At 43.8% G+C, this 12,778-nt stretch overlaps 1 pseudogene; it reads right to left on the bottom strand.

Annotated features, from left to right (window-relative positions):
* Positions 1-10,464: 10,464 nt before the first annotated feature.
* LOC139266381 (U2 spliceosomal RNA) lies at positions 10,465-10,702 on the bottom strand (annotated as a pseudogene).
* Positions 10,703-12,778: the final 2,076 nt, after the last annotated feature.

Below are 12,778 nucleotides of genomic sequence, written 5' to 3' on the forward strand. Positions count from 1 at the left end.
GGAGATGCCTCACTCTCAGACAGCCTTTGCAACTATATTGCTTAAATCGGCACTGCTGATGCCGATGATTTCCCCCACAATGCCAACACGGAGAAGTCGGATACATTCCCGCTGGCGGACTTTGGGCAGCCACAGGTTTCGCGAACGCAGCCAGATAGGCCGTGCCATGTGCCACTCTGCCGAACGCCGAATCAATCGCATTTACAGTACTTGCCGAGGTTCGGTTCTTCACCGATATTTGCTTTAAACTCCTGTCCGACGTCATACACGATTGAGCGATCTGGATGGCACTTTTTAAATCCAACTCCTCCACCGCCAGAAGTTTGCGCAGGATCATCCCATGGTTGATACCGATAACAAAGACGTCCCGCAGCATGTCTGCCAACACCGTCCCAAACTTGCATGGATCCGCTAGACATCTCAGGTTGGCAACGAATTCCGCCGCGCTCTGGCCCTCCGATCGAACGTATGTATAAAACTTGTATCTCAAGATGATGATGCTGTCATCTGGCTTGAGGTGCTCCTGTACCAATGTACACAACTCCTCGTACGTTTTCTCTGTTGGATCACTAGGCATGAGTAGATTCTTTATCAGACCGTAGATCTTTGAACTGCACACAGTGAGGAACACGGCCCGGCGCCAATCTGCATCATCGACCCCCTTCATTTTATTGGCCACGAAGTACTGGTTCAAACGGCTCACAAAGTCTGCCCAATCTTCTCCCTCCACAAATCGCTCTAAAAATCCAATCGTGCTCATTTTGCAAACATAGGTTCTTGTATTCTCGTCGCCCAAGGTTCAAACTGAGTACTGTTTAACTAAGCAAGGTACAACCTTGGCTCTGCTTTATTACGGCCCAAAGTACCTGACTCTCAAAATGGCTGGCCTTTTATACCAGAGCAGTACCATGTGCGTGCTACTCAGTGTCCTCCAACAATGACACCATCTGGTGGCTACAAACAGCATGTACATACATGACACTTTTACAAATCATTTGACATAACATTGGTGGAAGAGCTGTCTAAATGCAGGAAAAACAGTCTTTTCCCAGAATTTCCGCAGCTCATTCACCAAAGTTATGGTGACCGAGCGAGAGAACCCCCACGGAATCCACCCCCATCCTTCTTCCGCCTTTCGTTTATGATACTTCTTTAAAGTTGCAACTGTAGGGTGCTGTCATAATGTACCACACTGTTACTCTCAAATGGTTAGGTGCTCATTTATGCTCATAATTCCGCCGACAGTGAGTTCTAGTATTTTGGACATAGCCATTGGCAAAGTGAAGGTAAGGTGGGGAGAGGGGACGGAGATCGGGGGAGTAGAAGATGTAGAGTGGAAGTGTGAGTCCTGCCTTTGGCCACTTCCACGCACTTGTCACTCAGAGGACTTGAACACCCTTTTGGACGTGTGGCCTAAGTTAAGCCAAAGACATGGGACAGAAGATAAAATTAATATTTAAAGGAGGAAATTGTATTTCCACAGCTTAAGATCTTGCTATATTTTCTTTACACCAGCAGATATTTTTGCAGGAGAGAATATGAAACATGATCCTCTATCGCCTGGTGGACTAGCACTCTCTTGGGGAATAATGTTTTTTTTAAATACACATTTTTCTTCAAGGCTGACAAGTTGTGAATTTTGTAACTTGTGTTTTGTAACTTGTGGACCAGTATCAACTCCCCTGGAGCAGTGCCATTACGTTGCACTCACAACACTCCTGGTAAGCATATATGAACATTGCTTTTTAATATGTATTTCTTGCCTCAATTTAGGTTCCACTCTGCTCTGCACCACACACCATTCAATAGTTCAGGATTTAAGCTAGTGAACAGTCTAAGCACCCCTCTGGAACCTTTAAGCTAACCAGTTAGAGTGCATTGGATTGATTGCTGTTCAATTTTGCCTCGTTTTCTGTGGTGGAAAAAACCTGCCTTTGCTTCGAACACCAACAAATGTGCCAAGACTCAGAACTCACAGGCACAAAAAACACTAGTATACACTCGTATGCATCAACATGTTGCATAATTAGGCTACAGTACAATAACACAAAAGAGCAAATCATAGAATCTTACAGCACAGAAGGAGGCCATTCAGCCCATTGTGCCTGTGTCGGCTCTTTGAAACAACTCTCCAATTAGTCCCACTCCCCTGCTCTTTCCCCATAGCCCTGCACATTTTTCCTTTTCAACTATATAACCTATTCAGTTTTGAAAGTTACTATTGAATCTGCTTCCACCACCCTTTCAATCAGTGCATTCGAGATTATAACAACTCATTGCATAAAAGAAATTCTCCTCATCTCCCCTCTGGACTTTTTGAGAGGATCAGCCCGGTGGTTCTATAAAATGCTATCATTTGACCTCAATGAAAGAGAGACATGCAGAAATGAAGGGAACTGTTAAAAGCTGGGTCTTAATTAATTGCAAAGGATAATACCATAACTCGAGGTGGATTCAGAGCAGATTCCAAACCAAACAGCATTCAGACGTAGACAAAGAATATTGCACCTCTGGTGGTGCATCACTGATGTTCTATGCCTTGTGGGAAAGACCATTATAATTTACTTGTACATCTGCTGCAGATGAGTTATGGGTCTTTCAAACTAAAAATAACTTTTGTAATATATCATGTCGAAACTTGACAAGATTCATATTTTTTCGAATGAAACTTTTAGATGTAAAACTGGCAAGAGATGAACCAATATAATTTTACAGCACAGAGCGGGCCATTTTGTCCATCCTGCTTGTGCCAATAAGAGTGCACTGTCAACCATATTATTGTCAACCATAATGACCTGCAGACAGACCCAGCTGATTTCCTCTTCCTGATAATCTCTAACTAGCGTTGATTTTCTTTTCTCTCTGGTCTGTGTGAAATATGATTTATTTTCCCTTTCCCAATTGTTCCCCTATTTCCAGAGATGGTGGCTCGTGCTGGGATGTCATTCCTTGCCTGCCCACTGTCCTTTGGCACCTCAACCAACTGGCAGTATTTAATACATAAGCCGGGACAGTGTTTATTTGTGGGCTATTCGACCTTGAGGGGAATTGCACCCGAGTGACTGATTTTGACCTTGCTAGCTCAGACATACTGAGGCCCATTGTAATGCACTGGCCTTAGCACCAGCTCAGACCAATGAACTCAGCACAGATCAGGCAACAAACAACTATGAATCCTTCCTGTATTCCATGGCTGAGTATCAAAGTAACTGAACATTTGCCAATCAATCATCAAAGGACTTTGTGTTTTTTTAATTTGACTCAACATAGCTACAAATCAAATGTGAGGAGCTACAAGATAACTGCACATATCAAGAAAAATCAGACCAACTGGCATTGCTGAGATGTAAAAGATTGGGGGCGAAATTGCCCTGCGCCCCGATTGGGAGCGGTAACCTGTCGGGACTTCCTACGCAATCTCGCACGCACCCCTTCCTTTTAGGGGCGGTTCCAGCACCGACAACGAGGTGAGTTGTTCAGCCCTACGTGGATGTTCTGCGTAGTGCTTACATGCTTCAACACCCCTCCCCTTCGCTTAAAGGGGCGGGCCGCTGTACACTCTGTAAGGCCTCTAATAACCGCCAATGGACCACCAGAGCAGCATGGTGCCAGGGCTGCAGCCCGGCACCCAAAATTGAGTGCCGGGCTACGCGATACTGACCCCGACAACGTTAGGGGGGGATGACCTGAAGCCGACCCGAGAGTTGGCAGAACGTTAAAGATGGTGGCGATGGTGACCTCCCCTTTAACTTCTGCCGCGCGAGTGGATGTTGGCCAGCTTCAGTACCTGTGAAGCTGGCCTTTCACACCTGCTCGCACCAGCCTCGCCGGCTGCGGGGAAATTTCTCCCGTGGGGCAGAAAGGGGTTGGCGCGCGGCGCTGAGGGATACCAGCGTGCGGCGATGACATCATCGCCGGTTGCTCAGCGGCCCGGGGAACTACCCGTGGGGCACGATGCAAACTCCCGGGCAATTTTCCAGCAGCCAGTAGCGCCCCCTCCCCCTGGGCGAAAAGTGTCTAGTGCCTCCCAGAGGAGCTAACAGGCCTCTCAAAAAGGGGCAATTTTGCCCCCTGGGATTCTCACCACTGAGAGTTCAGCCTGTCCCTGGACTTGGACCCCTAATCTAGGCTGATACCAAGGCCATACTGAGTGGGATACCTTATGGTTGGAGGTGCCATACTTTGAGTTAACTGTTAAACCGAGGTTACATAACCTGTTCAGTTGGACATTAAAGATTCTTCAGCATTATATAATGAAGAGCAGGGAGTCACCCTGTTGACCTGGCCAACAATCCTCCTGCAATCATTACCATCAAAAAAGACGCAGATGAACAGCTGCTTGTCCGACATTGCTGCCACAGAATGCCACGTTGACCCACATAAGGACAGTAACTACATTCCAATAGTAATTACTTCTCAGAGCCACTTAAAGACATTTCAATGAGATAAGGCATTATACAAACACAAGTATTATTTTTAATAATATTTGTACTGGGAAATCAGAGAACAGGAAAGGGTGGCATGAACCTATTCCCTCAGCTGACAAGAAGAAGTGAAATGTAATGTGGTTGAACTCAGTTTGCATTCTGCTCCTCCCTACCTCCCTTTTTAAGGGAGCTAAGCTCCTGAGATTACGTTTTTAATGGTTATACTGCCCTTAATTTATAAATTTAAATTGTATTTTTTTAAATTGAAACCACATCGATGGTTGGCAGACCCCTTGACCGACATACCCAGGGAGTTTCATTCCAACACCATTTCCCTGGTGACATACCATTACCAACATTTTAAACTATGAAAGTTTACATTGATTTTATAATCGTATCAAGAGAAAATGTGTCTTATAAATAGAATCCCAAGTTCAGAGCAGCTGTGAATTATTCATTGATTCCTGTCAGATAATTCGAGAGAACACCCCGTTTCCCTGATTGTCCCTGTTCTTCTTCCTAATTCGCTCTGATTATACTGCAGGGTGGATACTGTAGCAATGGAACAACTGCAAATCTGTATTATTTACATATATACTGTTGCAAATTTGTTGTTGTAACTAGCGAAGGTAAAGAGGACATTAGTTGCTATGGTAGACACACTAATGGAATTTGCCTATAAGGAAGCTTTGAGATAAACTGATAAGTGACATATAAAACAGTATCATCTTTAAGAGTAAAACTGTCTGTAGATAAAGAGTAAAATATAATTTATAAAAGTAAAATAGTAAATACAGTTTGTCAAATTTTCTGTCTGTGACAATGGCAGCAGATATTCGGTAGGCCGACCTTTTGCCCATGCCTCATTTCCCAGAATCAGGAGCATGTACCATATTTTGGGCAGGTGCGTAGGCTATTGATGAGGCCACTGCTTATGCCTGCCTCAGGTGCGGAGGAGAGAATCCCTCAGAGCATCTTGACACAGAGTAAGTGGGCCATGAGGGCTTTAGGAATTTTAACAGTGGTTGGTATACAATTATTTTAGTTTCCCCATTGCAATGAATCACCCTATGATCGATTACTTTGGCAAAACTGGCCTTTTAAAACTTAACTACATTCCCCCTCCCCTCCTTTAGCAACATTGGATGCCAGGGACATCCAGACATTCCTTGTGCCCAGTTTTTCTAGAGCTGAAAAATACATTGTGTGACATATTCCCGTCATTTGGTTCTCATTATAATAGGCCCATCCATACTTGGATGAACATATTGGCCCAGAAATTCTGACGTTCTGGGCCCGTACGAAGTTTCTACGGCTGGATCTTGACAGATCGTAGCCAGATCGGGAGCGAGAACATTTGCAAGGGCAAGATTGCGTGATTTACGCATATTTTGCCCAGCAAATGTCCTCAAAAATCTTGCGCCTGATGAAAGTAGGCGCATAGCCTACTTTTACAGGTGCAAGTGTTTTAAAACATGTTAAAATGAAATTATAAAAACATATTTTATTGTTAAAAACCCTCTCCCCACTATGGTAAGTTTATTTTTAACCACAATTAAAAAAACTTTTTAAAAAAAACGGAAATATATTTTATTTTTAAAAGACGTTAAGAACTTTAATTTCAATTAATTTTAAATATGTGTGGTCTGTTTTTTATTTTTTATTGTGTGTTTGTTTTTTCCCATTAATAGCACTGAGAACTCGTAGATACGGAGTTCTCAGTGCTATTAATGGGAACCTGTGAAATACCTGATTGGCTGAGCAGTCACACGTGGCTGCACCTTCTGTGTGGGAGCCTGGAGGACGGGAGTGCGCTTTGCAGCGCGGGAAGAAAAGGCCTCCCCACGGCAATTCAGGACACCTCCTAGACCACCAGGTACTTTCGTAAAAATTCTCTGGTTGGGAGGCAATTGCCCGCGGGAAGCCACCAACCGGAATTTCCAGGCCAATATATTCACCATCGCTTCTGGTGGGATGTGCTGCCAGGGTTGGAGAGCTGACAGAATGGCCCCATCCAATTTTCCACCTATGCTACACCAGTTTACCAGCATTGCGGATGAGGAAATTCGGTCCCAATATCTTGTAGAGTAAATCAGAGAGCATATTTCCAGTGTAATAACTTGTAAATGATTATCAATAAAATAAAATTTTATGTGTTTAAAAGGCCTATTACAATGTTTTCTGTTGGAGACCTGTGTCTGTGAAAAGCCTTAGCTTTGAATGTAGATGTCCAGATATTGTTCTTAGCTGACGGGATACAACAAGATAGCAGGCCCATCACATGCTTCCAAAAATCTTTATTAATTTGTAAAGAGGTTTTTAAGAGATCTCTCCGGAGACATTGAAGCAAATGTTCATGAACTGATTCCTGGAAAATAAATGAATAGTATTTTCCATAGCCACAGCAAGTTTTTATTGTGCAGGCCCAGAATACAGGTTTTTATAATACAGAAATATGCAAAACTTAAGTAAAGATTAAACAGATATGCAGCTTTCTGTTTTAACAAATATCTCTGCAATGGTACTTGATGTTGCCAAAACCGTTTGCTTAAATGGTGACATTTTTGATTTTTATTGAGAACCTCCCACCAAATTTGAAAGGTGGTTCAGCCCTTCCTGAATTTACGACTGATTATGTGGAACAATGATTGCTTTTGTTTGCTGAGAATACACATAAATAAGAGAAATGTAGCTGCTGCAAATATTTAGAAAACATTACAAAATATAAAGACAGATTCTAACAAATTATTTCCCACTTTCCAGGTGTCTCCTCAGCTGTATCTGCACTTGGCTCTCTTACAATTGCTGTATTGCAATTGCAGGAGATCAACCAGTATATAGTTCACATTTTTGCTTTCAAAGTCATCTTAGAAAAAGTCAAAAAAGCTTCTCCTTCATCTTGTGCTGAAAAATACAAAAATAGCATTGTAAATACTTTCCCTGGATTTGTTTCAATCATTTTCCTTAGGATAGGCTGGGGCCGACAAGCAACAAATTCTGGCATATTCTGTGATTGGCTGGTGTTGCTGTCAATTATAAACATTTTTGGAAGTTGTAAACACAGGCATGTGATGGGCCTATTATCTTGTGAGTCCCATCAGTAATCTACATTCTTAAATGTTCGTTAAGGCTTTTTACATCGGCTGCAACAGAAAACATTGTAATAGGCATTTTAAACAAGAGAAATTCGCCACCGTAACGTGCGTTTTAACGCCATTATTTCACGTTAAAACAAAGTTTTTGTCCTAAAAATTAACTGCTTAAAATTCCACAAACCTTAAGGGATGGCGTTGTCAAAATATTGCCATTTTCAGTAATGCCATACCTAAAAAAACATAGTGCCAAAGTTTGGCCGTTTGGCACTGCCGTATTCGCTTTGTTTTGAAAAACCTGGCGTTGCAGCTTCAGAAATGACGTTAAGTAAGAAGACCTACATAAAAGGTAAGTTGAATTTTTAAAAAAAATTCAGCGATTCTGTTATTAATGTTTTTGTGAATGTTTTCTCAATTTTTATTTTTTAATTTTGAAAAGTTTTGCGGGTGTTTTTTCCCCTGGTTTTTTTCACGATATCGGCCTTGTGCTAAAATTGAAGAGGACGGCGTTTCCAACACGATTCCTCCAGCCACGCCGTTTTTTAAAGACAGGAGTATTTTTTGGCCAAACTTACCCCAGTAAAAAATGGTGAAATTTTTCTTATTATTTTCTTCACTAAAATGGCGTTATTTGTCAAATACGGACAATCTGGTGAATTTCTGACCCTATTTTATAGATAATGGCCCTGAATTTGCGGTTAGAGGCTTTCCACGGGGAAATGCCTCCGATTTGCAAATAAAATGCTCGCTCACCTGTTGGTGTGGATGGTACGGAGATTCATGCTCCTGGGCTCTCTGGGTACCCGTGGGTAGAGGCCCATTTATCCCAGGCGTGCAGGCGGTTCGCAAGTGGCCCTGGGATCACATGGGCCAGCCCAACCAATAAAAGAAGGGAATTCGAATTCATGCTTATGCGAATTCCATATGCACGGAAACCCCATAAACATGGATGGGAACACCCCAAAAATTATATCTGCACATCAAATAAATAAAAAGAAAATTACATATTTAAAATTAATTAAAATGTAATTTCATTAAATATTTAAAACAAAAAATAAATGTTTTGAAAAATAAATTTAAATGTTCTAAAGGTGCTAAAAATAAACTTACCTTGTTGTACAGGCTTTTTAAATGTATAAATGATAAAAATGTATTTTTATGTTTTTTTAAACTCTAACACTGTTAAAAATAAACCTTACGCCTGCTTTTATCAAGTGTAAGAATTTAATGGGCATTTGCTGGGCAGAAGTTGGGCAAATAGCCCAATTCTCTGCCCGGGGGAGAGATGCGTTGGATCTGTCAAGAAGATTCTTAACAGATTGCAAGTTCCGAGTTTTCGCGCAGATGCTTTGCGCTTGTTAACCCGGAACTTGTGCGGCCCTTACCTCGTACCCGCCTGTATGGGCCGCAAATTATGGCCCAATACATTTGTCGTAGTTTTTCTATTCAGTATTTTCCTACATAACGAGTAACTACACTTCAAATAGAAAATTGCCTCTGAAGCACTTTGGGATGTTTTGATGATTATGAAAGGTGCTATAAAACTAATAGTCCTTTGTGAATGCACTACTTTGGGTAGAAACTAAGAGGGTGATTGAAAGGATTTTTGAAATATATTTGGAACAATTGTACTAGCTTGCCTTCTTTCTTCAATTGGTGCATTTCGCTGATTGTTCATGGTTGATTTGTTGCTTTCTTATGTCCTCAGTGGTTCTTTATTGTTGCTATTGTCTTTGTTTTGCATGTTCCTTCTTATCTTATCAGTTCTGATTTGTTACTGATTTATAAAGACAAAGTTTGAGCCAGGCTGCTGTGAGAGATTTGCATATAATCAGGCATGATGCCAGAAGTGTGGTGCAGTAAATGTGACATGACAGACTAAAGATACACTCAAGGCAATGTGTTTATATACATTAGCAGATCTCCTGTGGTGTTGCTCATGGTGAGTCAGATGCTGCTCTGTTGCAAGGAGGATGCTGGGATTTGGAAGTCGGGGAGCAATGCAAATCGCCAATGATCGAATTTCGGAAAGAAGGTCTCCGACTGCAAATAGATAAATAAATGCCACACTAAGTCTTGGGCTTGAGGGAGCGACGATAAGGGCCAAATCAAGGGAATGATCAGGATAGGAAAGAGTAAGGCCGGGAATTGCCTAGCACGCTGTTTGGGGGCAGTAACATCTGCGAGACGGGAGTTCCTGCGACAGGTGTGAATGTCCCGGCCCACTCACGACATTGGGGTTACCGTCTCCGAGAGGAAGTGAAGAGCAAAAAAACCCACGATCCACTTCCTCGCTGGGGCACTAAGGGGGCAGAGGGAGCAGGACACAGCGCTACACGTAGAAGGGGCCTTCCCCTTCCTTAAAGGGGAGGGCTAAGCTGCCGACTCTGCGGGGCCTTACCTGGACCACCGGTTAGCAGGGTGCCCTGCCATCAGCCTGCCACTCAAGTGGAGTGCCGGGCTGCCAGATCGCGGCACGGACCACACTTTCAAGGAGGGCCTGGTAAGTCAGCTGATTTTTTTTATTTATGTGCCGCCACCTCCCCTTTAACTAATGACCCGCGAGCGTCTGTCCGTCATGTACACAGTCCCTGAAGCTGCCGCTGGCATTGCCCAGCGCAGCTTTAGGGGGTGAGGCCGAATTTTTGCTCTGGGGCGGAAACGGGTTGCTGCGCACGGTGATGACGCACTACCGCTGCTAAACTCCCGTGGACAAAATATTGAGGGGCCTGGACATAGTGGATAGTAAGGGTCTATTTCCTTTGGTGAAGGAGTCTATTTCAAGGTGGCATAGTTTTAAGGTGGTTGCTGGAAGGTTTAGAGGGGATTTTTTTTTTAAATTCGTAGCCAATCGTTCCAATTCTTTGTCAAATCACAAACGCCAGAGGTCACCTTGCACACATCAAGGATCACTCTGCGCCAATGCTCTTAGTCAAAAGGCCTAGAGCCACTGCACCGTTCCTGGAAATACTGCAATACCAGGTTCGTGCCATGGAGGTGGATGGGTCAAGCCACCCACACACCTCCGTGGAGGTGGATGGGTCAAGCCACCCCACCCACCTCCTATTTCCAAAAAGCATAGGAGAACCACCTTCCTGATCCAGGGAGAACCACTTTGGGGTCATGGTTACTCCCCTGTCAGGTCAGTTACGCATGATCTTAGCCAAAAGGCCGAGAAGCGATGGGGGTCATCTTTACACAGGGTGTTGTGGGGATCTGGAACTCGCTGCCTGGAAGAGTGGTGGATGCTGAAACCCTCACCACTTTTAAGTGATTGTTGGATGGGCACTTAAAGTGCAGTAACCTGCAGCGTTACAGACCGAGAGCTGGTAATTGGGATTAGACTGGATGACCTTTTGTTGGACGGCAGGTAGAATGGTAAGTACTGCAGGGAATAGAATACGGCCAGGATGTGATCTCCAAGACTAGTGTCGATCACCCGGATGGGTCAGAGAGTAATCCTCTTAGATTTTTTCTCTATAAATTGGCAGGGGCTTTTCTCTGGTTTTTGGCTCTCCGAGGAGATCACATGACTCCGATTGGGGTGGAGTTTAGATGTTTTCAGTATCAGGGGTGTTGGGGTAAAAGGAGGCTTCTCTCCCTCAAGGTGGATTAACTGATATAGTTAAACGACACCTCGCCTAGCTCCCACTGTATAACGACCACGGAAGTAAACAAACCAAACCTCAGGTTTACCGGTTTTATTACGAGCAATGCACGGGACGGTTCAGCCTAAAACCTCGGAAGTACAAGAGGTTTCAAGTACAAATTCTACAGGTTTTGGAGAAGAGTGCCCTCCTACAAAATTCTCAATAGATCTAATTGTATAAGCGAAGTTACATTGATTTGTCGACTCTTATCAAACTGTCTCTGAGTGGTATATGCAGTTGCCCACCTTCTGTGGTGTTGTTCCATCACTTGCCCTTTGCCGCAGTATAATAGGCGCCTAAACTGGCTTCCTTATCTCTTCCTCAGAGACTTCTGATCAACAACTGCTGATTTTGCTGTTTAAGTATTGCAGAGGTTACGGATTCAGCTCAATGCGTTATACATTTGTGCTATATCTACATAAGCAAGTGTTACATACATAGGCAGTTATACAGACCCTCCTGATACTGATAAGTTCACTACTTTCAGCATAATTCTGACCACCTATTTACAACTTTTAGAATTTATCCCTTACAGGGGTGTCGCAGTTCTGTGAGGTGGACTGGTTGGGCTGGGTGCTCTTTGCCTTTCCGTCATTGTTTATAGGTTTATATGTAACCTTGAGGGCTGCTGACCAAGCGCTGTGCAGCTCTTTGTTGGCCGGCGCAGACACAATGGGCCGAAATGGCCTCCTTCTGCGCTGTAAATTTCTATGTTTCTATGTTTCTATGCAGAGAGTTTTTGTCTAAGTTCACAGGACGAGAGTGAGAAGCTCTTTGCAATTGCTAAGCTGTGAGCAGATCCTTGACATTTCCCTCTGTAAGGTAGATGAAGTGGCACTGTTTCCTTTCCTTTCCCTAGATCCTTTGTCTGGTAATGAGTGCTTCTTCTTCCTCCAAATGCAGGCCTCTCTGCAATGCAGCAGAGCATGATGATGCCCCACACTATCAGGGGCATAGTACAGGGACCCCCCCACCCCACCCGGATCACCCCCTCGCACCCCCCCCCCGCGAAAGATCCAGATACCTTTCTCTTTCTGTGCTGCATGGGTGTCAGCTGTGGCTCAGCACACTCACCTCTGAGCCAGAGGTTGTGGGTTCAGGTCCCACTCCAAAGACTTGGCACACATCTAGATTGACATTCTAGTGCAGCACTTTGACCTTTTAATTAGGACCCCGCTTGCCTGCAGTGGGTGCCTGATGTGGAGGAGAAGTTGGCGAATTAAAATGGTGGGGTGTGCGGGAAGGGTGCCCCAAATGCGGTTTTAAACTCCCCCGCCACTGCCTGCCCCGCTCCCATGTGGTAGAATGATTTAAATGTCTGGTGGGCACAGAAAATGTATGGAGGACTGTTGGCTTTGAACCAACTTCTGCAGCCATTCGCCTCAAAGCAGTTGTGTGATATAACCACAGCCTGAGAAATATTCTATGTAACCGTGTGGCCCATGACAGTAACTTGTGTAATTGGTCAGCAAGGGAAAATCGAACTATATGAAATTTGATTAAGTATTCTAAAGGGCACACCGAGCTACTGCAGAGGTCCCCCACACATTTTGTTTTGAAGATGTATTTTGAAATATGTATGAGTGAGTGCCATTATAGGATCTGCTGG

Source organism: Pristiophorus japonicus, chromosome 6 (genome assembly GCF_044704955.1).
Source record: "Pristiophorus japonicus isolate sPriJap1 chromosome 6, sPriJap1.hap1, whole genome shotgun sequence".
Taxonomy (NCBI): domain Eukaryota; kingdom Metazoa; phylum Chordata; class Chondrichthyes; family Pristiophoridae; genus Pristiophorus; species Pristiophorus japonicus.